Genomic DNA, 23,170 nt, shown 5'->3' with positions numbered 1-23,170 from the left:
CACTTTCTTTTTAATTCATAGAAAGAACATTGGTTAATAATCTCTGATTTCCTGAAGTTGTGTGATTTGGTCTCTTCTTCCTTTAAAAAGAAGCACCTGTAGTATTTCCCAGGCCAGTCTGGCTTGAGACTCAAAATGTCAAATTTAACACCCTAAACCCTCTGAGGGTATAGCTATGGCATTGTGGGAAAAGATGAGCTTTGGAGGTGGACAAGTAAAACCCCGCCCTCCCACGCAGGAGGTGTGTGACTTCCTCAGCTTCCCAGTCCTCTGTTTCCCTATCTGCATGTGAGGATGATTCTTTCATATGGTTGTATGGGAGTTAGGTATGACAATGGCCATGAAGTCCTTACCCAAATGTTTGGCACACAGCAAGTGCTCAAATTGTAGTGATTCAAATTGTTGCTGTAATAATTCAAACCAAGAGAAAAGTCATTCAAAGATTTATCTGACTTGAAGTTCCTTGGTGATCAAAATAACTGTGTAGTTGCCAAATCTTCCTTTCCTCTGCCTCTTCAAAAGCTGTCCTTGCCAAGTGTGAAATCTCCAATGCCACAGGAAGGCTGGGTACGATGCCCTTGATCAGCCACGTCTACCTGTCGTCTGGCCTGCCACAGTGAGAGTGATCTAAATCTCTTTGGAACCCGGTGATATTTTCCACCTGTACGAGCTCCGTGAAGCAGCACGTATTTGCAGAACACCGCGCACATTCTTTCATTTGTACCTTCTCCAACCCTGTAACACCTGTCCTCACTCTTCTATTTTCTTATCCTGGCTGCCCAGATAGGAAAAATTTACAGTTTTCCTTCTCTCCTCCTCTCCCCTCCCCTCCTCTTGCTTAAATTGCTCCCCCCATCCACCCCTCTCGTTCCTCCCCACTTCCCTCTCTTCTTCTGTTTTCTCCCCCCTTCCCCTCCCCTCCCCTCTCATTTCTTTCTTTCTTTTTTTTTTTAACTGTGGGTAGGTGGGTGGGTGAGTGATCTTCCCCTTACTAAACTTCTTTGCAGTACAGTTTTATCAACCTCACCTCCTTGATTTAGAATGTTACCACTTGCAGAGTATTTTCAGATCTCCTTGGTCCTCGTGTGTATCTGGGGTTTGATAGCCAAGTACAATGCCTATTCTACAGATTTAGGAAGACTAAAGTGACCTGCCTAAGGTCCTTCAGCTTTCACAGACAGCAGGCTCAGGGTTTCTCATGTCAGGGCCAACAATTTTCCCAACACACCTGTTTCTTTAACATAGTACTGAGGAGAGCCCTTGACCTGAGAAGGGGCTAGTGGCAGCTATTAGACAAGTAACTAGGTATGCTGGGAGGGGGGACGATCACAGGTCAGCTGGCCCCACTTATAGGTGTCAGTTATTTTTGTGGATCATTACCAAATATTGCTTACAATAAGCATTTTTGACTCATCCTGTTCTTTACTATAATTTCTAATTATTATATTTGTTTACCTATTTTTTTTTCTTTACCCAAATATATGTCCCATGTGGGAAAAGATGATGTTTGCTGTGTCACCTTTGAAGACACAACACCTAGCACAGTGTCTGGCACAACAAATATTTACTGCTTGAAAAATATTTCTGAATGAATGATGAAATATGCCACCTGTGGAGAGACTGGGCCAGGAAGCCTGTTTTATTGATGTGGCTTACCTAATAGCCGTGTTCTTTGACCTGGATAATATTAATGCTTTGACTTATGCACACAAAGGCAGTGGGGAATTTGAGGTAATTATGTGAGTAATTTGAACAGAATGGACCACCCACTCTGACCCTAATTATCTGGTTATTTTAGGTGAAAGTAGCTTAAGACCTGAAGAACTGGAATGATTGCCTCATCTCTCCATTTCATTTTATTCTTACAGTTCCAGCTGCAGACAGATGTGGAAATGCTTTCCTGTTAAGCATGTGAGACCTACAGCAGACACACTCAGGTGGGTACTACAGGTGTGAATATGTGCATATATATGCACACACCAGCAGGAAGGAGAACAGGAGTTTGGGAGAGTAACAGGAAGGAGCAAATCAGTTCACTTTCCACCATAAGAAACCCTCCACACCTGGCTTCCTGCAGCCTCCAGCATACCCCTCTCTTGAGTGTGCACTGCTGGAACCAAAGAAATTGTAATTTGACCTTGACAAACTTGATGAGTGCTGAACTGGAAGTTCATGGGCTGAAAGGACTGGGCTGACCGACACAGAGCTAAAAGAGACACATTCTTCAGTTTTAGATTTAAAAACAAAACAGAAAATTTGAGCCTAAGCCAGAAAGTTTGGCTTTGTCATGTCAGTAGTATTTAACGATGTTATTTGGCTGGAGCAGCAAGTTCTGCAAATGAAAAACAACTTGGACTCTTTTCTCCCTTCTTTCTTTTCCCTGTTGGTTCCCAGCTCAGTCCCTCACTCTCCTGAAGCTTCACCTCTGTAGTCTAAAGGCACCTGGGACAAGGAAACCCCCATGTGCACTGGATACCAATCCAGCCCACAGCCTGCTCCCTGCTGTGATGCTTGCTTCTGAGGGACCCAGATGTCCTGGTTATCCATTCTGACAAGAATGGTGTTGGGGTGGGTCAGAGTAGTGTCCTCTCATTTTCAGGAAGGAGAAATGGGGGTTCAAAAAAGAAAAGAAATGGAAGGGCAGGGGACACGGTACTTACTATCTATTGACTAGTTGCTCTGCATGAGTATTTGAAGTTCAAACATCCCTGAGAGATGGTTATGGTAGGTAATAATATCCCCATTTTAGAGATGAGAAAATTGAAGCTCACAGGGGTTAAGTGTTCTACTGAAGGTCACCTGATCTGTGGGTGGCCAAATCTTTTGTATTCAAAAAAGTCAACCATGTGTAGGGAAATGATTGGCTCTGAGTCAGTGAGGCGTTTGAGGTCTATAGCAAAATGTCTCTAGCCTCCATTTGTTCTCAGTTTGGAACATTTGCTGAGGATTTCTTCCTCAGGCCTCATTCATCTCTTTCTTCCTCAAAGATTTCCTTGATTCCCTAAGCCAGAAAGAATCACTTCCCTCTGTCCCTTCCATGTATCTATTAATTATCACCTGTGTTGAAGCATCAGTCAGGTGTGACTTGTGGTGTGGTTGCTGGGGTATCCCCATCTTGAGAAGGCCAAGGTTTATGGAGACAAGGTGTGAGTACCAGGGAAAAGGAGACTTCTCGGGCTGGGGATGTGGCTCAAGCAGTAGCGAGCTTACCTGGCATGCGTGCGGCCCGGGTTCGATCCTCAGCACCACATACAAAGATGTTGTGTCCGCCAAAAACTAAAATAAATAAAGATTTAAAAAAAAAAAAAAGGAGACTTCTCCACTCCCAGGCTTACCAGCACACTTAAAACCTAGAGTCTGTGATTTCTGTGCTTTCGTGGGTCTTGCTAAACTGGGGCCTAACCACATGGCACTTGGGTGCTAGCAAAAAGCCTCTATCCTATTGGGAAACATGGAGGACAGAGGAGAGTGGAGTGGGATATGGGCTCTGAGCTCCCCCAAAGCAGGGTGTGGGTCTGCTTAGAAGTGGTATCAACTGAATAAATGAATAACAATTTGCTGTCGCTACTCTCATAAGCCACCTCGTTAGTCCTGCGTCATAAAAGCCACGGGAAGAGGGTAGGGTAAATATCATTCCCCAACTCCCTCTGTGTTTAGCCTAAGCATGACGGTGTGATCGGGCACTGGCTGCTCTTCCAAGGCCTGCCTGGGTCACCAGCCCTGCCTTTTTGCCTACTTTGCATGGCATCTGGGAGCTGCACAGCTAAGGTCTGACCTCTCTGCCTCTTGGCCTACCTCTGGTGGCTCTGTGCTGCAATCTCCTTGGTGTGACCCTCCACCTTGCTGAGAAGATAACACAGAGAGAACAGACCACAGGGTGGCCCAGGGCCTTAGTCCTTTTCTCAAGCTAAGAAGGCCTAACAGAAGTGGCAAAGGTGTGCCCAAGCCTGCAGCTCTGGCCGTGGCTCTCCACAAAAACTAGCTTATCCTAAGTTGAATCCAGGGAACAAAGTGGTGTGTGTGGGGTGTGTGTGTGTGTGTGTGTGTGTGTGTGTGTGTGTGAGAGAGAGAGAGAGAGAGAGAGAGAGAGAGAGAGTGTGTGTGTGTGTGTGTGTGTGTGTGAGAGAGAGAGAGATTTTACACACATGTGCATCCATAGGAGCCTCATAGTATTTAGACAGACTAGAATTTTCCTGGACAGAGTTTGAGGTTCTCTCCATTTTATAAACAGGCAAACAGTGTATTTTAATTTACCTGAAACATGGGACAGCAAAAAAAAAAAATGCAGGCACAACCTTCAGCCACCCAGGAGGAGGGGTCCTTGCTCAGCTGTTTCCTCTCTTTTTCCTAAAAGCCCTCTTCCACTGCCCTGTGTTCTGGATCCCTTCCTTTGCTCACCTGGAGCATCCCTCCTGTCCCCACAGCCCGTGTTAGAAACTAAGCAGAAGGTATCTTTGAGGAAGTAAAGATCCTGCTCAAGATCTAGCATCCCCATGTGTGAGTCCCTCCCTGCCCTCCACGGGGCCCTGCTATCCCAGCAGGCACACATCTACCTAAATGACACTTGTGCCCTGAGTGCTCTTTCTCATGTCAGTTTGCAACAAACCCAAGTGGGGATGACCTCCTTGCCTGCACTGTACAGGTGAGAAGCCTGAGGCTCAGGGAAGTCAAGCCCTTGTTCATGGCCCTCACTCAGCTCATTCCCATCAGTAGTGGGATTGGACTCTCAGCCTTCCTGATCTCTAGTTTACATTTTGGCCCGGTGGGCTGTAGACTGCTTCAGAGTAGATGCACAGTGTCCCAGTATTCTCCAGGCCCTCTGGGCCCTGAGTGACCTGGCAGGAGGCCCAGGGCTGCATGTCTCCCTCTACCTCCTGTCCGCACTCCAGAAGCACCAGCCCAAGCTGATAAGCATGGCAGGTGCTTGTGATGTGCCTCTGACACCACTGGAGCCCTCTGAGGAGTCAGCTTGTGGGTGTCTGCAGAATCCAGTGCCCCTCCCTCACCTTGGAAGGGGCTCCTTTGACACCAGGACCACCAGTTCCTCTAGAGCAAGTGGCCCCAAAGAGCTCTGGCTCCCGGCTGTCAGCACCAGCAATCCTACCCAGGAGCTAAGCCCTGGCACTTCCCAGGTCTGCAAGAGGCCAGGATTCCTTTCCAGAAAACACTTCATCTCTCTCTAAGTCCAGGGCCTGTTCCCTGGCCAGTGTCTTCATAGTTCAGATTCCTGTAACTTGAAGAGGTTGGTGCCGTGAGCACTGGACTTTCCAGCCAAGTTCCATGAGTAAGGTGATGCCTTTCCATTAAATGCCAGGTCCTTGAGTCCTTTCAGCCACTAATGAATTAGAGGAACTCTCCCCAAATTCTGGTGGCCTGTGATCCCACAGAGATACTGCAGGTATCTCTATCAAAGGAGCTTCCATCACAGATGAGCTGGATGGAATAAAACCCTGGGGCCAAGGGTTCCAGAACTGGATGGAAAGGGAATAAGTGAAAGTTGGCAGTGATGATGCAGGACCTGGGGAACTGGCCTCAACGGATGCAGGAGTATCTGCACCTGACACACATGAGGAGTGTCATCTTACATGGGGTACTTTCTAAAATCAGTGCATAAGAAAATGTGATATGGGATCTTCCTCACCTCTTCCTTCTGATGGAGCAGTCTTGCATTAAGATGGACCAGCCACTGTTTCCATCAGCAGGGGAACTGATGCTGTCATTTTGTGTGAACATGCAATGCAGTGATTACCTTACACATAGGGACCATGTGTTGTGACAAGCATGTACCTTTAAGCACTAGACCTCTAAGCACTCAGTGTGGGAGCTGGGCTGACTCAGGCAGACACATGCTTTCCTGCTCCCAGAGCATGTGTTCACTGATTGGAGCAGCAGCCCAGTGACCCACAGGATTTCACCTAGTTGGTGGCCATGTGATATGATTGCACAGTGTTTACACTCTGCATATCCATGCCAGGGTGTAGGCTGTGCAAAGTAGCAGGGTCAGGCAAATGACATAAAGAAGCTGAGAGGCTGCACCTGAATTTGAGCCCCATGCACCTAGGCCACCTTTGGCTTCTTTCCACTTGGATTCTTCTTCTGGTATGGCTGTCGCTCTGTTTTACACAGGGAGGCAGCCTGGGTTGGTTTCTCTACAAAACAATGAGGTTTCTCTAGTGCACTGTCGTTTTGGAGTGGCCATCCTGCCCTACACTGAAAGGAATCATTAGTTAAGGGGGTCATTAATCCTACAAACTGGAGGCAGACGTCTCCTCCCTGGTGTAGAAAGAGGGACAACAGGTGAGCCACTGGTGTGATTCTATCTGTCAGAGCAAATGGACAAGTGGTAGGGGAAAGGCATGGGGCACTTTAGATGACAAAGCAATAGCTGAGACAGAACTAAGTAGCCCAAAAGGCTTTTGGTTGGGAAAATGAAGGGGAGCCCCAGAACTAAGGAAGCTGTCATTGAAACAGAGGAGATAAGGGAAAGGGCACCTAATTGTGCCTAGACTGCAATAATCTGAAAATTTTTCTTCAAATGACTGGGTTTTTTTCCCCCCTTCTGGAAAACCATCTGAAAGCAGAAGTAACAAGTGTTCTGCAAATATTTATACCAGCATCTTAAAATTCATGACTTTTTATGATAAAAGTAGTACAATGTTTGATATGAAAAAGGAAAATATCAAAGTAATAGATAACCAACAAAGGGAAAGCCTTGTACAATTCCACCATGCTGGAAAAAAATTCCAGCGGTTTAGGGTGTTTATAATAGGATTTTAACCAATCATTTGTTTATATAGTAGAGACATGTGCAGAAGGGCAGCAGTGTTTGAGCTTGCCTTCTACCATCTGTCTGGAGAGAACTCTGCCAGCCTCTTAAAAAACAGAGTTCCACCATCCACCTGATGGCAGCTTCCTGCATTTTCTGATATGGAATGGAGTCCCCAAGCCCTGGGTTGCCTTTCCAAGTCAGTAGTAGCAATGTCACCCTGTACACTTCTCACTGGTGATTGGTATGATGTCTGAGATGAGGGACAATATATTGTAATATAACAATAAATATATGCTTGGGCTCAAAGAATTTTTTTTTGAGGTAGTTCAGATTTGGCCTAGGGTCTCACACATGCTAGACAAATGCTCTACCACTGAGCTGCATCCCCAGCCCTATATGTTTGGTTTCTGCCTCCTGGTTCTTGACACAGAGCTCCTAAGTCCCTTGTAAAATGCTCCTAAAGCTCCTTGTGCTAAGAGAAACTTGTTCTGATAGTTGTTTTTTCTTTTTGACACTTTATAATGAACATATAGAGTCTATACATTATACATTGTCTGTTGATCAAATCAAGGTAGTTAGCATCTCCAGCATGTCATATATTTATCATTTCTTTGTGATGAGTACTTTCAAAAACCTCTCTTCCACTGTTTCAAAATATGCGATACCTTTTGATACAGAGTTCCTAAACCCGTTGGAATTTCCTGCGTGATAGGAGCAACTTTTGTTCTGCTGACATGACTCTTAGTGGGCTCCTGAAGAGCCTCAGAATGGGGGCTGGTGGTCAGAGGAACCAACCATGTGATTAGATGGTTGGAGATTTCAGCCTCATCTCAATCCACCTCCACCTCCATGAGGGGGTAGGGCTGAAGGTTGAGTGGATCTCCAATGGTCAATGAGTGAATCATCATGCCTCTGTAATGCTGCCTCCATAAGCACCCCCAAAGGATTGGATTCACAGAGCTTCAAGACAGCTGAACACGTGGAGCTATCTGGAGGAGGCAGAAAGGGTGACAGCTTCATGCCCCTTCCCACATGCATTGCCCTCGGCATCTCTTCCATTTGGCTGCTCATCTACATGAAATAAATGGTAAGCATGAGTGTTTCCCTGAGTACATGAGTTGCTCAGGGAAATATAAATGAATTGAACCCAAAGAACGGGGTGTGTGGGAACCTTGATTTATAGCCAGTTGGTCAGCGGTTGAGGTGACAAATTATTATTTGCCACTGACATGGCAAGTTGGGAGCAGTTTTGCAGGAATGAGCCCTCCACCTCTGGGATCTGGTGCTACCTCCCAGTAGATAGTCAGAATTGAATTAAATTATAGGCCAGGCAATTGGTGTCCACTGGAAAATTGCTGGTTTGGTGTGTGGGGACACAGCCCCCACACAGCTGGTGACAGAAGCACTGTGTGACAGCTGATTTTTCTCATCTCATCCGGGTCCTTCCCCAGGACTGCTCCGGGTGAGCAGCATCACTACAAACGCTGCCTTGTCCTGAAGGCTCAAGGATGGGTAGCCCACCCTTGCTCACCCCTTCTCTATTGTTGTCTCACAGAAAGAGGCGTCAGGAGACGCATCCTATCCAAAGAGTTTAAATACATTTAAGTCCTTCACCATGAGGTTAAGCGACTCACTCAAGGTTACACAGCTAGTAAATGGGAGAGGCGATTCTGAAGTCCATTTCTGGCCGACAGATATTAGAAGACTTTGGTGTTACAAGTTACACACTTAGGATAGCTGCTTCACCTCCCTATGGTGATGACCCCCACAGCAAGAAGGCTGGTTATCCACCTTGGCTGTGGTTCAGAATCACCTGAGAAGCTTAAACAAACTGATATCTGGGGCCTCAGACTTCACTGATGCAGATTGAGGTCTGGGCACTTGCCTGTGGCTCCATGCTGTGCTGTGGGTCTGGTCCTAAGGCCCCAAACAGGGGCAGGCTCACTGCACTGTCCATCACGAGAATATAGATGTGGTAACCCCCACATTATTTTATCTCCCTAAGTCTGGTTACCCAGCTAAAAGTTCTCCTTCCTAATAGAACATTAGAGTCCAAAATTGGTGACCTTAGGCAAATGGCTTAAGCTCTCTGTGCTTCTGCTTCCTAACTATAAAATGAGGATAAAACTAGTGCTTGTCTCCCAAGACAGTTGGGAGACTGAAGTGAGATGTAACATGCCTAGCCACCTGGAGGGCACTCTGTCTCCTTTCCCTCCTCTCCTAGGGGCACTGTCTCCAGCAACTGTGGCTTAGTGGCATGACATACTGTGTCTCTAAGGTCTGGGAGCCAGGATCACACTGAAGAGGCTAGATCAAGGGACACTAGGGTCAGGGGCTGGTGAGAGGGTTGCCTCCATGGCCTTATTGGCTCTTCCCAGAGTGCTCCCTGAGATGCCCAGGTACAGGGCTGGCTTTGTAACAGGGAAAAGTACCTGCCCTACCCTGCTGCCCAACTTTTGGCAGATGTTAGGCAAGTTGCTTCTTTGAAATATTCAAGCACCTGAGAGCCTCAGGCAGGTTGTGGGCACTGACTCTACCCTGCGCCTTCTAGATAGTCCAGCTCCTGACTGACACCCTCCCCCTGACTCCCACCCAACCACCTCCACCAATACACATCGTCTATTTTTTCTCCCGAGGGTTGTGCTGTGAATTACTAGGTTTTGTGACCCGATGGTTGGGCTTGCCAAGGCTTGGCCCATGGAAGGCCTGGCTTCTTCTTTGGGTCTCAATCTCTGGCCTGTCTCTGCCTGGTGCATCCGGCAAAGCTGGAAGGATCTCCACCTCTGGGAGGGAGGGAGCCTGAGCCCCTTACTTGGCTTTGCCACCTGGTTGCTTTGTGATCGTGGGTCTGCGGTATTGCCTCTGGAGAGGAGCTTGGATACAAATTCTCCTGGTTGACTTCATGTACCTCTGTCAGGCTGGCATGCAGAGCAGAGTTACTTCCTCATGGCTGGAGAAAAAGCTAGGAAGCAAATGGGCCAGGAGCTGAATCAGATTTCTGGGCCTTCTGGTCCAGGCTGCTGAAAAGTGCCCCACACTCTAAGCCTGGATGCCTGGTGGGCAGTCGGGCACAGCCATGAACTGACTACCACCTTGGACAAATCCTACAACTTCTCTGGACCTCATTTATACAGCTGGGCCATAAGGCAGTTGATCTAAATCAATTGTTTTCAAAAGTGAATTATTTAGTACACTAGTTTTGAAAGCTACTTCTCAAAAAAAAAAATTCTCCAAGATCAAATATGTTTGAGGGATACTGTAAACTCCCCCTCTTATGATCACATCTTAATGTATACATCAGCTTATTAAAGTGCCCAGAAGCCCAGTAACGAAGAGGCCAGCTCAGCTTCATTGATCTCAGTTCCTCTTAAACTTGTTTGACCAGGACACCTTATTTTCCCTTTTAATTCATTACCATCCTGGAGCACTAAAGTTTGGAGACAGACAAGTGAGAAATCCAGAGTTGGGCTTCTAAAGCTTAAAAGTGCATGTAGAACAGCTGCGGTCTTATTAAAATGCAGATTCCAGCTCAGCAGTTCTGGGCAAGACCTGACTTCCTTCCAATGAGCTCCCATGAGATGACCATTGGGCTGGTCCAGGGAGCACACACAGAATCACACAGGACTGGACTCCTAATGCTCTTTGCACTTTCAATATTGGAAGCAATCTAGAAGCTGTAATGTGGGGACTCTGAACTCACAGAGACCTGGGATGGGGCCCTGACTCTACCACACACTAGCAGTATGACCTTGGGCAGTGCCCTCCCTGGACATTGGTTTTCTCATCTGCAATGTTTAGACATTCATCACATTTGCTCCACAGGATTATTTGAGGATTAAATAAAACTGTGCAAATAAAATCTATAAGATCCAACCCATGATAGAAGCAAAGTATACCCTGGTCACCACTGATAATAAGAATCCACAGCGCTGGCCTTTCTGTCTGTGGACCAACACCACCTCCATGCCTGCCTCTGTGCCTTTCTTTGCATTGCTGACTGCTGTCCTCAAATCCCTTTCCTTCCCATATGAAAGCCATGTCTGTTTATGTGACTTTACTTGACCTCTCTAGCACATTCTAGTAATTTTTTTTTGCTTTTAGGGAATCAGAGGAGCTGAGAGATCATGGCTTCTTTGAAAACCATAGAGAAACTATACCAGCAGACTTTAGTAATAGCACACCTCCCTCAGGTGGAAGCCTGGTTGACATGGGTCCTCCTGACCCTATCCTAAGGGGGTATTGATTGACAGGTGAGGCACAAGGGCTTGCACTAATCATCACCTTACTCTGGACATAAACCCTGCCAACTGTTCTTGAATCTGTGTCACACACAACTACTGTGAGAATATGACTCATTTTATTCACTTTTGTGTTCCTCCATAAGTGTATCTGCAAATGAATTATATGAAAACCTTTATATAAATATGTTCACATGGTTTTAAAAAAATTCTTTGTCAGCCAGCAAGGACTATATTTGGGCTCAAACTCCCTGCTTAATTGCAATTATATTTAGACAGTGGATAAAGACCCTGACACTAAGGCTGCCCTCGATACTGGAGGCTGAAGAAGGAAGAGTGAAAGAGGATCATCATTTATTGACCAACTCTAGGATTGGCTCCTGGTATCTGTCATTTCATTTAAGTCTCCCAGCAACCAAATGTGGTAGGTATTCTTATTCATCAAGCTCAGAAAGGTTAAGGACTTTGCCCAAGACACATAGCTAGTAATGGTGGAGCTTCAGTTAGAGTTCAGGATGATTGGACAACATTCTCACTCTAGGCTTCTCTGCTCCAAGTCTGCTTGGCAGAAGATGACCGCCTTCAATTTCCAAGTTTTACGTGCTATTGGAATACCTGGGGACAAATTCAGTCCTCTCTCAACTTGATCCCAGTCTTGGGTCAAATTGCACCTCTGGACAAACCACATGTGTCTATAGAGATGTGTCACACTATACAAGCAAGGCAGTTTCTCTCCCACCCACACAGGTGAGAGTAGGAGAAAGGAGACTTATTCACAGCCTGGGACAGGTTTGCTGTAACTGTCGGGCTGTGGTGTACTTTCAGGGCAGTAATTGGTAAGAAAGATATTGAAAAGGCAGATGAGATGGAAAATGTCATCTTGACCCCATTTCACTGTCATTCTGGCTGCTCTCTGACCCTATTCAGGTTAGCTCAGTCAGCTGCCCAGCCTGGAGTGGGCTGCCTTCTCTGGCTGCCTTGTCCTTCAAGAGTTCCAGGGATGGAAACTGATCACCTCCTTACCCCCTATCTCTGGCCTAGATGGAAGGTATCCTTCCATCTTGTTGCAGAGAATAGTGGGTGGTAAGGATGCTGCGCTGACTCACAGCTGCATACAGCTGGGAGGTTCTGGACCCCTGGCTCCCTGCCACCTTGTGTCCCATGAATCATTGCTCTGCCTACATTTCCAGTGATGGATGGGGGAGTGAGACATGACCCATGTTGCAGGCCTAGGTGAAAGACCATTGGAATTAAGACTTCCTGGAATCTCCACAGGGTTGCAGGGTAAAACAAGGTGAAGTGCAAATTGATTGTCAGCCATTCCTCCAGACTCCCCAAAAATGAACTTGGAGAGTCTCTTCAGTGCCCACCACCAACTGGTCATCCAGATAGACAAACACCACTCAAAGCTGACAGCTAACAACTTGACAATTGTCCTCTACACCATGCCAATGTGAGCACACTTAATTAATAACCTGGGATGCCCCATCTCCTCTCCACTCAGGGGCTCAGCGCCTGTTTCTCAGTCACCACTGCTAGCTGAGTTTTAATTATCTTTCGGCACTGTCGCCTCTTGGAATGCTGGAAAGGAAATTCTCGCCCAGCTGGGCTGCAGCCAGGCCTGTTGGAGAACAATGTGCATTGCAGAGTTGATCTCTCAGCTGGAACGCCAGCCCTCAGACTGGAGAGGAGCTCTCTGCTGCCAACCCAAAGGGAGAGGGAACTCAGTGCCTTTTCAGCACTTCTGTGGCTGCAGAGCTCCTAGGACTTAAAATAATGACCTCCTTGACAAGTTTTTAAATTTTGTTTTTGGGAGTGTCTCATTGGACAAGGCCACCTGGGTCTTGGATTATTTTTTAATCACACGGGGAGGATGATTTTTTCCCTTTAATTGTAACACTGGTGTTTATTGAGTATCTACTCTGTGGCAGGCACTGTGTTACATTGCACCACCTTATTCATGCCCTGCAGCTGTGTTAAGCAGGTAACATTTCCTTCTCTTATTTTATAAATGAGAAGCTAAGTCCCACTACTCTGCCCAAGGTCATGTAGTGCCCAGCCCAAGGTCAGATAGTAATGAGCAGAAAAGCAGGCGGTGCTGGAATTCAAACCCAGCATCCTGATCCTGGAGTCTGCCCTTTAGCCATGACCTTCTTCCTCTGTGCTTATTATTAGGTATGTATTCAGTTCTATGAGCCTGCCTGAGAATAGTACTGGAAAAACACCCCCAAAGACACTGACCTTTGGGTTTGTAGCTTTTCCCCTTTCCATCCTGGCAACCTGTGTTCACCAGCTCCTGGCTAATGGAGGAACTACGCAGGCTCCAGGTACTCTACCCTTCTCACCACCGTGAGTGCTCAGAGCTGGGGTTCTGTGGACAAGGGCGCAGACAGACCACTGTTTCCAGCAGGGAATTGCTATTTGGCTGGGATGACAAGTTCTTGAATGTTCTCCAGCCATCCCCATGGATGTTTCAGGAAGGAGGTGGCTCATTCCCTCTTCACCAAGAAGAGAAGAATCTGGGTACTCTAAGGACAGAGGAGTGAGCTGGACAGGTTCGCCAGTCCTGCTTCTGCAACTTATTGTTCTTACCACCTTGACCTTGGGCCTACAATTCTCCCCCTCCACTTCCCTCTGTATTCTTCCTCTCTAGCATTTTCTAAGCCACAAAGCCAAGAAGCCATTATTTGAAAGAAACCCCTGGCCAAATGTATTGGGTTGGATTATGTTCCCCTGAAAGACATGTCCAAGTCTCGACTCTGGCTACTTATGAATGTGACCTTCTTTGGAAGTAGAATCTTTACGGTTGAAATTAAGTTAAGGCTGTCTAGATAAGATCCCAGGGAACTCATGGCTGGGTCCCAAATCCAATGACTAGTGTCTTTAGAAAAGAAAGAAGAGGAAAACCCAGAGGTATACATAGGAAAAGACATGGGAAGGCAGAGACAGAGATTGGAGGCATGTCACCACAAACCAAGACACCTGGAGCCACCAGAGCTAGAAGAAGCAAGAGCCTTCATGGGGCACAGCCCTGATAACACCTGATTGTGGACTTCAGTCCTCCAGCACTGTAAGAGAATAAATTCCTATTGTTTAAAACCACCCAATTTGTGATCATTTGTTATGGGGCCCTAGGACTCAAATATACTAAGGCAAGACCTCATCATCAGCCAGGTCACTGGAAGGCTCCGCAGAGCAGAGCCAGCTGGGACTTTGGGGCTGGCCAAGGTGCCAGCCTTATCCTATGCTCAGCTGCCTGGGTATGTTTGCTTGTCTGGCTTCTGTACCTTTGAGGTCAGGGACGGAAATTGGTGCTTGTACCAGCTAATCACAGTTACAAATGCTTGGAAATCCATGGTCCATTTGGTTGTGGAAAGCAACTCTCCCTCCTGCCTTCCCTAACCAGACACCAACTATACCCTAGTTGGATGGAAGAAGGCTGGAGCCAAGGAGGCTAAATTCCTCCATGAATTGGAGAAACAGAATTTTGTGAAGGGCCCTGGGAAGCTCACAGGGAAGCAGTTTGATGGTGTTTCTTCTTGAAGGATGGCAGAGTCTCGCAGGGAGGAGAAGAGGAGGAAGAGAGACAGGGGTTAAAAATGGTTGCTTGAGGAGGTCCTGAGCAGGACTGATAAAAGACATGTAGACAGTGGTGGCTGCTCCCTCTTCTCTGCTGAAATCTTGTCCCCCTCCCTGTATACAGAAGGGTAAGCATTGGTGCACCAACACTCTTGTGTCTGTGCTTCGTTGGGGGATGCAGGGAGAGGGATGCCCTGTGCATGTGGGAAAGCCACATGGAGAGTAGGGAAGAGACTATGAGGGTGTGTGGATGGAGGACTCACTGCAGAGCTTGTGTCAATTAAAAATTTTAAAATTATTCAAAAAAGAAAGCTCAGAGAATGATCCCTGACTCGATTCACAGAACCATACAGTGTCGAGTTGGACTCCACTGTTGCTTCCCGGTGTTGTTATATTATCCAGTTGAGTCCTGTTAGCCTTTATTTGTGTCCCCACTTTTGATGGATGGATAAATACATAAATAGAGACAGAAGAAAAAACACCGCAGTAGACAGAATTGCCTTCAAGTTAAGTGATATGATGTTTTTTAAAGCAAGATACACGTTCACTCCAAACTATTTATTTTCATATGTGTGTGCAATTATGGGCCAGAAGATAACACACCAGTGTCTTGGTGGTTTTGCCAGAGTTGTGGTGTGGCACACTTTCATATTAATTTTATAGATTTTCCATGGTTTTCTAATGTGTAATAATGAGCATGAAAAAAAAAATTCACTGGAAAACAAGAAATTCGATGGGAAGAAATGTAAGCCTGCAGAATTCCTGGGGAGAGAGGGCAATGGGAGGCTTGGAATTTTGATGGTAACTGACCAGGACATAAAAAAAAAGAAAAAAAAGATGTGCTCAGTGACTGGAGGACTTGGGGACAGGCAGTGAGTAGCTCTTGGGCATCTGTGCTTGACATAGCTCCTGATTCCCCATAGTGCAAAAAATTCTCAATAAATCCCTAATAAAGAATCTCTTGCAGGGGCCACATGGAGCCATAATATCATGCAATACAATATTATGCATGGGGTTTTCCAGGTTGCACCCCAAAAACCAAACTATTCACATGGGAGTTAGCAGGAACCATCTCCCTTTCTGTCCTCCTTAGTAGATTTTATTTCTTTTTCTCTTCCCCTGGCTCTCCCAAATAAATTTTCCCCAGTGACTGATGTCTGTAAACATTTTTTTTCCAGATGACTACCTCCTATAATATATAATTTTCATCAATCCAACCTTTCTTTACTTTTTTTCTGTTTCCCTTAAAGCAAAATGGGTTATTTTTCACATCCTGTCTTTTGAGAGTTTCTGGTCTCTCAGTTTCTCCCTCTCCTCTCAAATAACCACTTTATCGAGATGTAATTCACCTGCCATACAATTCACCCCCCTTAAGTGTGCAGTTCTATCCAGAGTTGTGTTTACCATCACTAGCCTAGACATTTTCATTTCCCCACAAAGAACCCTTGCACCTGTGAACAGTTATTCCCCATGTGTTCTTTCCCTAAGCCCCAGGGCTCTTGCATCTACTTTCTCTCTGTATGGATTTGCTTATTCTGAAATACTTCATTTACATGAGATCATACAATATGTGGCCTTTTGTGTCTGACTTTTTCACTTAGCATGAAATGTTCAAGATTTACTCGTTACTCTCCCTATTGACTAATATTCCATTGTTATGGATATACCACTCTGGTTTATCTGTCAATGGATAGAAGTTATGGATATACCACTTTGGTTTATCTGTCAATGGATAGAAGTTTGGGTTGGTCCCACTTTTTGGGTGGGCTATTTTGAATAATGCTGTGAACACTCATGCATAAGTTTTATGTGATCACACATTTTCATTTCTCTTGTGTAGATACCTAGATTACACTTGCTGGGTAATAGTAATTCCAAGTTTAACATTTTGAGAAACTGTCAAATTGCTTTCTGAAGGGGCTGAAGCATTTACAGTCCCACCAGCCATGTGTGAGGTTGCCGATTTTTCCACGTGTTCATCGGTACTTGTCATCGTCCGTCTTTTCCATTTTAGCTCCCCATCTCTTAAAATTCGCTTTCCCCCTTTTCCTCTGGCCCTTGGATGGGAGGACTGTTATACTAATCAGTAGCTGAAAATTTTTCACTTGAAATAAACACCTACACGTCTGAGACCTGTATTTAGAGCACAATTACTCCTGCTTGCTCCAGTCAGGCACAAACTCAGCTACTTCGAAAGGCAGAAAAAGAGAACAATATGGGAAATGCTTCTTGGCTCCCAGAGAAGCTGCATGCAGGGTATGTATGGGCCCCTTGTTCCTTTGAGAAATATGAGATTGAAGAAGGACAACAGAGTTTCGCAATCCTAACAAATCCTTTGGAGTTATGTGTATGCTGGAATCTGTGAGCATTCTGCTAGTAACAAAAATTATGGTCTCTGGCATTTAATTAACCTTTTCCCTGTGGTCAACTCCTGAGAACCTCTCCACCTTCTGGATGAAGACATGGAAGCTCAGAGAGATTCAGTGATTTGCCTAATGTCACCAAGCAAACAAATTGGTAGAGCCCAACCTCCAACTGGAGCCAGATTGCTTTTCTTATCATGCCCCCTCAACTGCAGGCTGTTTCCAAGTGGCCAGGTGCAGAGTCCCAGGATCTTTCTGTCTTGTCACTGACTCCTTGGGAATTTCATCAGAACCCTACCTTTTTCTACCTTCCCTGCTGGTAAACTGCACACCCATGGCCTCGGCAGCGCGTCTGCCTGCCTTGGGCTTCCAGGGCTGCCAAGGCCACGTGGGGCTGGTTTGGCAAAAGCCTGGCCTCAGCGTTTGCTTTGGCTGTTTTCTTTTCCATTTCATTGTTTCCATAGGATGTCTGCCTTCCCAAAATAACGCAGGGGCATTCCAGGTAAGTGCAACATCCGACCAAAATCCCCGCCCCTGGCAGCCAATCCAAGCTGCAGGGGCTCTGGCTGGCCATTGTTTTCCTCCTTCCTCTCATCAGTCAGGCTGGGAGGGTGGGAGTCCGGCAGGTTCACTGTGGAGCCTGGACAGGAGGGGAAGGGGTGCTGGCTGAGCTCCCTGGGGAGCAGCAGGCTGCCCTGTGGCCTCTGCCCTAGCATGAGAGGGCGGCAGGCCTGGCCTTCCCACTGCCCCCCGGAATGATGAGTTCATGCGGAATACATTTTCATGTAGCAGCAGCACATAGGTATGTCATCTACCTAGTGACAATCTCACTGCCTTACTGGCTTTGGGAATCCTCATCTGCAGCAAGCAGCATGCAATGCCTCTTGGGGCCTTTTCCCAGGTCTTGTAACTAGCTGAGCTCGCCAGCCTTTGTGTGTTGTGGGTGGTGTTCTCCAGAGCCACCAGCCCGCCGAGAGCACTCTGAATTCCACCTGGTGTTTATTTTTCCCTCCGCAGCTTTGTGAAAATTTCCTGTAATTTTCCTTGATCCGTGTGACAGTTCGTGTCCAGAAGAGCCATTGTCCTCAGGTTTGGCAACTTTACTGTGTCCTTCTTCTTTCATTTTAAAAGGAAAAAAAGGAGCCAACTCAAAAGAGAACTTAGCATTGATCCCCGTGAGAAGGGACTCAAAGTTACCCACATAGGAGTTGCTCTCCCTGCCTCTAATCCTGACTCATGAAGCATCCTCTCTGATCCTATCAGCCAATGTTGAACGAATAAAATGAATGAACCCCATGGAAATTCAGTTTTAAAAACTGGTTTATTATGGAAGATTTCAAACACACACAGAAGCAAACAGAATAGTGGCGTGAGCCTACCTCAATCCATCAGTACAGATCCAAAAGATCTAAAATCAGATGTTCCCATTTTTAAGAAGCATCTCCAGTGAATTTGATGTATCTGGTGGAATCACAGTCTGGCAAATACCCACCCCCATTGATGAAGACTCTCATCCTTCTCCCATCTTTGTTTAACTTCTTGGCCTCGCCTGCTGTTGCACCTCACCTTATACTATGATCCAGCTGCCGAGAAGTTAATTTGGGTCTTTGCGCCACCCATACTCCTTTACCTGGTCTTTGCTACTGTCTGGAACAGGGTCCATTGTGCCCCCTCACCCCCCATCTTCACTTCTTTGACTCCTATTCCTCTTTTGGGTCCTAGTTTAATGTCACTTTCTCTTTGCCACCATCCTTAACCTTGATTTCAGGTCTCTGCTCCCTGCTATCCAGTGCCTCACTGTTACTTGTCATAACAACCGTCAAAATTGCTTTGCTGTAATTCCTGGTCTTGCTCTGCTATAGGACCAAGCCCCCAGGGAGTGGGACTTCATCCACCTTCCTTCCTCCCACAGTCCCAGACCTTGCTCCATGTCTGGCCTGCAGCCAGGATTCAGCAAATCATCACGGAAATGGAAACTGAATTCAGCTGAAAGTTTACTTCAATCACACCAACTAGGGACAATTTTGCTAGCAGAAAACACTGAAATTTTATTTGAGTACAATATGAAAATTTCAAGCTTTAGCATGTATAGGCAAAGCCCAGTCAAAATCTACTTCTGGATGTTTTTTATGATGTGAGTATGCTTCATGTTCATTATTTTTTTCAGCACTTGCTGATAGACATTCAATGTCATTATCAAACCATTAAGAAGGAAGAGGTTTTTACCCACTTACTTAACTACTCTGTTTTATTGAGAAAAGATAGTTTTTCTCCATATTAAGGTTTGGGTCAAGGAATTCCAGCCAAGTTTTAAAAGCAGTCTTTTTTTCATTGTTATTCACTCACAAGACAACACACAAGCTATTCTGCACTGTTCAATAGAGTAGCCACCAACAATATGTGGCTTTTGAGCACTTGAAATGTGGCTATCCAAATGAAATGTGCTATAATGGTAAAAATGCACACTGGATTTTACAGACTTAGTATGAAAAAGTGTGAACTATCTCATTAAATTTATTTATATTAATTTCATGTGGAAATGATAATATTCTGTAACTATTTAGTTAAAAATAAAGTAAAATATTTAAGAATATTAAAAGCAGTCTCATCTCTTTCTCCCTACTTTTTTAATGTGACTACCAGAGGTTTAGCACTACACACATGACTTGTATTATGTCTCTGCTGGACACTGTGATCTGTGTGGCTGCTGAAACTCCACTGCAGTTTCCTCATCTGTAAAGAAGGGGTAACAAAAAGTCTCATCTCTTCCCTTCAGGACCAGGAGGAACGTAAGTACGTTAGTATTTGTGAGACACTTAGAACAAAATCCAGTATAAAAGAAGTACTTTTTAAACTTTTGTGATTAAATGATGCTTGCTTCTTTTTAAACTTTTGTGATTAAATGATGCTTACTTCATTTAGCTTCTGAACTCCTTGCATTAGCCCACGTTCCCTTCAAAACAGAACTTGAAGCAAAGCTCAGGGTCAGTGTTTAATTGTAGGACATGAACCCTACAATAATAATCCCAGGGAAGCAGGACTGGGGCAGTGGGCTAGGCAAGGAAGGAGGGAAGTGACACAGGTGGTGTGATATGGCCACAGCTTCCCTGGAAAACATGTGGCTCTCACTTGATGTGTGAACCATGCAGAGAGGCCAGGGCACTGAAGTGTGGAAGAGGTGTTGGGGGGACAAAGGTGGGCAGTTTGTCTGCCAGTTCCTTCCCATTGTGTTTCACACTGGGTAAAGATTGCCTCTGGTGGTGTTAAGTCCTTTTCACTTTCTTGTTGTGTCACTGGACCTTTGTAGAGAGCCACCAGGAAAGCCAGATGCCAATGGTCCAGTTTCTGGACATGGGTTCTGGAGCTAGGGAGAGCCTTGATATGGCAGGGGCCATGGAAGTCTTCATGAAATCTGATGCTCATCCATGGAATGTTACCAACGATGTCAGCAGACAGCCGCCGCAGGAAGGCTGTACTATGAAGGTCATTGCACATGTTTGGAGCTGGTCCAGCTAGGAATCAGGGCAAGTGACCACAACCAGGGGCAGACAGGGCCAGGTGGAACTGAGAAGGGAATGGGTCAGCCTGTCCCTGCACCTCTTGCCCTGGAAATCCTGCCTCATTTGCCCACCAGACTTCCCTCACGGGTCTTGCAAGCATCTCCACTTGAGCATGTTCAAAACTAACAATACTCTTGGTTTCCATCTCCAAATTTATCCTTTGATCCCGTCCCTCCATGTCCCATCTTCTGCTCCTCTGAAACGTGGGTGGCAAGCTCTAGGGCTCCCTCTTCCTCAGCCCACATGCATCCCTGGGCAGGTGCTGCTATTTCCACCTCCAAATCACATCTCAAAGTCATCCACCTTTCCTCATCTCCACCAGAGGGCCAGTATCTCTCCCATGGCTATTACAATAGATTCTAAGTCGGTCTTCCTATTTCCTCTCTGTCCTTTTTTCTGATACTTTTTCCACACAGTAATCTTTTGCAGCATAAATCAAGTTTAGTCTCTTGCTGATTTAAAACCTTGCAGTGGCTTTTAGAATAAAACCCAAAGTCCTTATCGTGATCTCCATACCAGGCTCTCCATATCTTGTTCCTTCCTGTACATCTCTCCGGCTCATCCTGAGACCCCCCACTCCCTGCTCTCCAGCCACATTCTTCTTTAATCCATAAAACATGCTTATTGTCTAGGACAGAAATCGACAGGATATTGCCTGCTTCTGTTTTGTAAATAAAGTCTTATTGGAACACAATCACGGCAGGATTTATGCACCCTGGAGTCTAGTATTGATTACCTAGCCCTTTTTTAAGAAAGTCTGCTGACCTGTTTTGGGGCCTTTGACTTTGCCTCTGGCTCTTTGCCCAGCTTGTAGAGCAGCTGGTTTCTTGACTCACAGTTTGTTTCCTCCTCAAATAGAGCTTCCTTGACACCATAGTATAAAGGAAGCCTCTTCCCACCCCAACACACCCTTATTTCTTATTATATCACCCTGCTTCTCATCTTTCTAGAACTTTCTCAATGTAAAGTACACCTTTATTTATTACTCTGTTTACTGTCATTTTTTTCTCCCTCACAACTCCAAGTTCCATGAGGATGAGGATCATGGCTATTTTTTTTTTCAGTAGTATATTCCCAGCACCTCTCAGTGCCTTCTTTAATAAACTACTGGAACTTCTGCACCCACTTAAGCCCTGACCCTTTTGCAGTGACTCCCACCCCTTGACCACGTTCTTGGTTTGAACACTTACCCAGCAGTTCTGCATCTGCTGAGTAGCTGGGGGTACATGATGCTTCCAGAGAAGAGTGGAGTGTGGGCTGAGCCTGGGTTGGCTCTCCTAATAATACTCAGTCAACAGGGAGTTGTGGCACCACCTCACTGTGTGTTTGATTTTTGTTTTTAACAGTTCTACAGTTCATTCACTATCCCACACACCCCATAAAATAAAAAGTGAATACAGGGCAGTACATTCACCTTTTCATTCAAATGGTCCTGGGGTTACTTTAGGGAGCATCAGATGATTAGGAAGCATTTGCAATTGCCTCCTCCGGCCACCAGGGGGATATGCCCCCTGAAGGGTCCTGACTCCTCCCTAACTTCCCAGAACACTGGTTGGCCTGCTGGGAAAGCAAATGGGTAGCAAAGGGATCATGAGGAAAGAGGAAGAGCTCCTGGTGTCCCTCCTTGGGGACCAATCTGCACACAGGCAGAAAGGAACCCATGGACATGCAAACACATCAGACGGAGACACACAAAACCAAATCAAGCACTCCTGCCTTCTCATGTACTCAGGCAGCCACCGTTGGAGGGGCAGAGCAGGAAGTGGCTTAGAGAGCCACCTGCTCTGCTTTACAGATGGGAAAATGAAGATCTAATGGAGGGAACTGTGTGGTTAAAAGTAGAACTGGCTGGCACTCAGGTCTCCCCATCCTTCCCTAATGTCCTAGGTTGTCCTAAGCTTCTTGGGTGTCCTTCTGGGCATTATCTAGATGGCTGGGCACAGGGTGGATTTAGAAAACTTGGAGGGAGTGCTGGACCTAACCTTAGATGGGCACACAATAGCTGCAAGACTAGGTTTTAGCCCCATACTCTGCCCTGTGGCTTCACTGCCATAAATCAGGATGAGTCCCTGCATTTTTGGGAAATTCGCAGGATCCCTGACCTTGCCTGTCAAGTCCAGACACACAGCAGATAGGTAGCATTGGTCAGCATAGGATTTTGATCAGCCAACTTGACTGAGGAGAGGACAGAGACACCACATTATACATCCATGGGATATAACAGCTTCCATGATAATTACAAATATGGTCCTTGAAGGGATAATCAATGACCAATGAGCCTTTCCCATTCCCTCAATCCTGACCTCTCCTAACACTGATGCAGCTTCATTTAGTAAAGGAAAGGGAAGAACAAGCGTTTACTTCCCACCGTACAACGCTCCATGCTTAGGGGCTGTCACAATGATGGCCACCTCTCCCATGGCTTCTGAAGAATCAGTGTTTATTCTCTAACCTCTTCCATTCTGGGATACAGGTTTCAGTATTCCCTGCTCTTGTCTCATTATGTCCTTAATAAAGGCATTCCACCTTCTCATTTGTAAATGTCCAGTGGAACAATGCTGTGGTTTCTGTGAAATTTTTACTTCTCTAGAAGGTATAAACAAATGTGCCTACGTAAAATGTTATTATTACCTGATGGACGCTGGCTGGCTGGCCCAGTGG

This window comes from Marmota flaviventris, chromosome 14, assembly GCF_047511675.1.
Source record: "Marmota flaviventris isolate mMarFla1 chromosome 14, mMarFla1.hap1, whole genome shotgun sequence".
NCBI lineage: Eukaryota > Metazoa > Chordata > Mammalia > Rodentia > Sciuridae > Marmota > Marmota flaviventris.
The sequence above is the reverse complement of the archived record's forward strand: the minus strand, read 5'-3'. Positions refer to the sequence as shown.